Here is a 6,000-nt window from a genome sequence, read left to right on the forward strand (position 1 = left end):
TAACTCCACCAAGTTCACATCACGCCAACACAGGAAATGTACATTTGGCCTCGCTCGAATTCATTAAGAGTTAAATTCAACCTCTCTCGAATTTACAACAAGACAAATTTGACCTCGATCGAATTTACGACAAGACAAATTCTACCTCACTCGAATTAGCAAAACAAATTCGACCTCGCTCGAATTAGCAAGTCAAATTTGACCTCGCTCGAATTAGCAAGTCAAATTCGACCCCGCTCGAATTAACAAGACAAATTCGACCTCACTCGAATTAACAAGTCAAATTCGAACCCCCTCGAATTAACAAGTCAAATTCGACCCCGCTCGAATTAGCAAGTCAAATTCGACCCCGCTCGAATTAGCAAGCCAAATTCCAACCCGCTCGAATTAGCAAGCCAAATTCCATCCCGCTCGAATTAGCAAGCCAAATTCAACCCCTCTCGAATTAGCGAGCCAAATTCAACCCAACTCGAATTAGTGAGTCAAATTCGACCTCACTCGAATTAACAAGTAAAACTCGACCTCGCTCGAATTAACGAGTCAAACTCGACCTCGCTTGAATTAACGAGTCAAATTCGACCTCGCTCGAGTTAACAAGTTAAATTCAACCTCGCTTGAATTAACAAGCTACATTCGACCCCACTCGAATTAACTATCAAGAGTCAGGGATTTGTTGTGAGAAGATCCAAGAAATTCAAAAAAAAGGAAAGGCCAAAGACGTACAATCAAAGATAAATCAATTGTTCCATTCAAAGGAAAAATAGCGTTTTACAAAAGGCCAAGTGGGGGCCCACCCAACTAACTAAGTACTGAAAAACTAAGTATAGGAGGAAAAATTAAGTACAAAAGCTTCACTTAGCATTATCTCCATCCATCATGTCATCTTTCTCCCCGCTTGGTTCAGCGACTTTACATCCACCATCACCCTCTCCATCAGAATGTTCATCATCAAAGGTAAGCCCGCCCTCGGCCTCATCATTTCCACCGGCCTCTGGTGTCGCGGGGTCATAGCCGCAGGCAATTCGGGCCTCACGCACTTTAACACAAACTTCTTCGAAAGCGGCTTCAGGAACATTCCCCACTATCAACAAGCCCTTACATATATCCCGCTGAGCCTCAGCGTGGATCTACATCTCGTACAAAGGGCGAGAAACGTCAATGGATGCGGACGAAAGAGAAGGAGTCGAAGCCAACAATCGCGCCCTCTCAGCCTCGAAAGCAACAATTTGATCACCCAGGCTCAAGACATCTCCCTCAAGCCCACCAATTTGCCCATCAACTCGTGCTTCCCTCAGAGCGGCTCCATCTCAGTTGCTTGTTCAGACATGAGGACGCGGATAGAATTTTCTAGTGCCGCAGCCCTCGCCAAGGCCGCTACTCGGGCTCCCCTTGCCCTCTCCAGCTCGTTCGCCTTCCTTTCCAACTCGGTCACCTTCTCCGCCAATTTAACACTTAGACCAGCGACTTTGGTGACACTCTGCTCAAGCTCTGCCCGCAGGCCACCACCTTCACCTGAAGATCAACACACTCAGCCACAATCCCCTTGCCCAACTTGAGCTCTTCTTCTTTAGCCCTAAGCAGCCGCTCTAGTTCGTTGCATCTGCCAATGGACCGTATCAGGTCCTCGTCCTACCGCTCAAACTCCTCCCTAAGGGACTTAAGATTGTCACCCGTCTTGAGTCGTGCATGTATATCGTGACATTTGTCACGATATCAGCAGTACTTTGAAACCATTTTCTAAAAAGCGACAGTCTGCCTCTCCTCGCGGTGGATACTCTCAGTCTCCAAAATGAAAGTTTGAAGAAAGAAAATAGAACAGAAAGAAAAATTTAGCAAGACTGTAAGACGTAAAACAAAGAAAGCAATAAAGACCTCACCCTCAAAGTTATCCTGGCTACGCACCATGACAGACCAGCATCACTGATCTCCTAAAGGGCCCTACTTTCAGTAGTGGAACAAAGAAGGGCAAATTGGGGCACCAGGCTCACCGTGCCCTCCAACAAATCGTAATCTGAAGAAGTCTCGATCGCGCGGGAGGAACTGTCCATTCCTGCTTCAACCCGAGTGAACCCCGCCACAAACATGTTTATGTCCTCAGGGTCAATATCTGAACTGAACTCATAGTCATCTATTACCACGCCCTTTTCCCTCTCGATGGTCGCAAAAGGAGCACGGGCCTGTTGTGAAGTCGACGGACCATTCGGACTGATCGCAGCAGCTTCCGAGCTCTGCCCCTACCATGGTAGACTCCCCTAGGCTAGGAATGGGCACCAACTCCACGCCCAAGGGGGATACGGTCTCCTCATCTAAATTAGCATCACCATTAGGCGCAAACACTACCACACGGGATCGCCCCTATGTGATGACCCAAAAGGTCATCACTTGTATTTCAAGTGAATTCCGTATTCCAAGGCCTTATTAACCCCTTTTAGTCTTACCTCGATGTGCGTGTGCAACCCGGGCATGTATCCGAAAAGCTATTTTGTGAAAATTTGTGGAAAATGATGAATATTACTTTTAAAATGAGTTTGAGTTGACCTCGGTCAACATTTTAGGTAAACGAACCCGGAATTATGCTTTGTCGGTCCCGAAGGGTCCGTAGGAAAATATGGAACTTGGGCGTATACCCGGAATCAAATTCCGAGGTCCTAAGCCCGAGAAATAAATTTTTAAAGAAAATTGTTTTCTTAAATAAATATGAGTTTTTGAAAATGGAATGTGTTCGGAATTGAATGGTATTGGGACTGTAGTTTGGTTCCTGAGCCCGATACATGTCCTATATGGTATATAAGTTGAGACCGTAAAGTTTAGTAAGAATCGGAGTCCGTTTAGTATAAATCGGACCTTCATTTGAGAAAATAGAGATTTTGGATGTTCTTGAGTAATTAAATAAATTTGAGGTTTGATTCATAGTTGTTGATGTTATTTTGATAATTTGATCATACGAAAAAGTCTGTATGATGTTTTTGGACTTGCGTGCATGTTTAGTTTGGAGCCCCGAGGGCTCGGGTGAGTTTTAGATAGGTCACAGAGTGGATTTAGACTTGGAACATAGTTGTTGCAGGTTCAGAGAAGTTGCAGGTCTCTGAACCAGTCTATGCGGTCCACAGTGGTTTCTTGCGACCGCGGTGGGGACTTTGTGGCTGCGCTCGATTTCTTGCGGACTGGGGTGGAGCTCCGCAGCCGCACTCCTTTTTTATGTGATCCGCGGAGAGGGTCTGGGAGGGGTATATTTAAACGGACTTTTTAGTTATTTCTCACTTTTCAAAACCCTAAAACATAAGAGACGATTTTTCAAAACACTCTTTCTTCTACAAAACACTAGTAAGTGATTTTTAACCTACTTCTTTCACTCCTTAACTTCTTTTAACAAGATTTCATCCTAGAATCTAGAGTTTTCATGGGGGAATTGCGGATTTTGGGTAAAACATAAAAATAATGAAATTTGGGGATTTAGACCTCAAATTGAGGTCGGATTCCAAAACCAATTATATATCCGGGCTCGGGGGTGAATGGATAATCGAGTTTTGGTCCGAATTTTGGGTTTGGACCAAGAGGGCCCGGGGTCGATTTTTGACTTTTTGGGAAAAACTTTATAAAACCTATTTTTATGTATTGGAGTTGATTCATTTAGCATTTATTGATATCGTTAAGTAAATTTTGGCTAGATACGAGTGAATTAGTAGTGGAATCAAGAGGTAAAGAAATAGTTGAGATTTGAATTGTGTTCGTGGCATCGAGGTAAGCGTTTGGTATAACCTTAGCTTGAGGGATTAGGAGTTGTGTCCTATTTGCTATGTGTTATTTGTCGAGTACGATGTATAGGCATGGTGACGAGTATTTATACGTTGGTGTCAAGAATGCCCGTGAGTCTTATACTATGATTAATGTGACCCTGTTTGTATTGTTCATGCCTTACGTGATGATTTCTATTGTTGAGCAAAGCTTGTGGAAGTAATAGTGATATTTGAACATTGAAGAGCGTTGGCTCAAGTTGTATAATGAATTGTGGAAGTATAATTGGCAATTGAATCTTATAGAGCATTGGCTCAAATTGTGAAGTGAGTTGTGAAGTAAATGTGAAAAAGAGAAGAGGATTATTATATTACCTCCCTTGCCGGGATGTTGTTGCTTTTAATGTTATCTCCCTTGTCGGGATGTTGATGTTTTTGATATTGTTCCCTTGCTCGGATTTGATTGTTGAACTATTGTTCCCTTGCCGGAATTTTATTATGATTTTAATTATTTCCTGACCCTTATTGCTTGAGATTGTTGTTTGGGTGAGGAAGAGTGTTAAAACATGAAGGGTGATGCCGTGTATTGTTTTGATGAGAGAGTGTTAAAGCACGAAGGGTGATACCGTGTATGATTTTTTGAGGAAGAGTGTAAAGCACGAAGGGTGATGTCGTATCGCACAATGTACAATTCCGTGCATATTATATTGATTTCATGGTGAGGACGAGAGTAAAAGCACGAAGGGTGATGTCGTGCACTTGTTTGATTTCTGATTCTTGTTGATAATTGAGTTATGGTATTCCTCATATTTATCTGATGTCCTTCTATTATCATTTGATGTTTCCCCGCAGCATGTCTCCCCCTCCCATTCTTAACTATACATTATTGCTTTTATCTTCCGTTGTATATGATTTAACTACACATGTTTATTTGATAGTCTAGTCCTAGCCTCGTGACTACTTCGTAGAGGTTAGGCTAGGTACTTACCAGCATATGAGGTCGGCTGTGCTGATACTATATGTCACACCTCCCTTTTTCACTACACCCCGAAAGGGTGTAAAAGAGTTTTTCCAATTAAAGGACGATCGAAACGGGATTTATTATTTAAAAGATTCAGAGTCGCCACTTGGGAGATTTATGGTGTCCCAAGTTACCGGTTGAATCCCGAATCGAGGAAAAGCTTGACTCTGTTTAACAGCCCGCGAACCAGAAATCTGAGTAAGGAATTCTGTTAACCCGGGAGAAGGTGTTAGGCATTCCCGAGTTCCGTGGTTCTAACACGGTCGCTCAACTATTATATTCGACTTAATTATCTGATTTTAAAATACTTTTAAGCCTATGTTTTAACTTTTAACCGCTTTTAATCAATTTTAAAAGAATATTGAACATCGTTTAAAACACGTCTTTGGATCGCGCCACATAAAATGCACCCGCAATCTTAAACATATTTTATTCAACGTTTTAAGATTGTGATTTGGGTCACATGAAATGCACACCCGAGTTTAGGAAGGTAATATTATTAGGTGATGCACCTAAAGCAACTACGAGTTTGCAACTTTGCGAGGGCCATGAAAATTTGCTAAATGGCACGCCTCAAATTCTAAGAATTTTAAAAGAAATAATTAAGCGAGGGCCACGTAATTGTCATTTTTGTTCAGCGTGGCGCACCTCAATCTATTTGTCTAAGATTGATCAAAATATTGGGCCATAAATTATACATTTTCGGCTAATATGGCGTGCCCCAACCCATTTTAAAGGATCTAGTTAATTAACTAAAGGTCTAAAGTGATTTGAATTCCATCCAGGCAAACAAATAACTTAGCCCTTAAGAATCAATAAAATGGAACAACGTTTGGTTAACATAAAGCTCAATCAAAACATGCCCAAATCACATTCTGTCATTTTTGCACATTGGAAACAAAGGTCTAGGCTTGAACGAAATTTGCAGCGCATCAAAAGGGCACTGGGCCAACGCTAAAGGCCCAGTTGCAAGATTCAATGCCAAATCACACACAAGAACTTAGAATTGTACACAATTGGTTGAATACCAATCAGCTAAAACTATATTGAGCACATGATTAAACTAACATTTTTGCTTCTTTGATCATTTAATCATAGAGCAACTAAAACAATATTTCTAATCAGGTCTGCACTTTGGACCCAAGTTTGCCTTGGACTCACACGACCACATCACAAAGAAAATAAGCATTGGGCCCAAACGAGCCCAAATCAGATTTCAGGGTCAATTGCTGGAGGTTTAAGACA

The sequence above is a fragment of the Nicotiana sylvestris genome, chromosome 2, assembly GCF_000393655.2.
Source record: "Nicotiana sylvestris chromosome 2, ASM39365v2, whole genome shotgun sequence".
Lineage (NCBI taxonomy): Eukaryota > Viridiplantae > Streptophyta > Magnoliopsida > Solanales > Solanaceae > Nicotiana > Nicotiana sylvestris.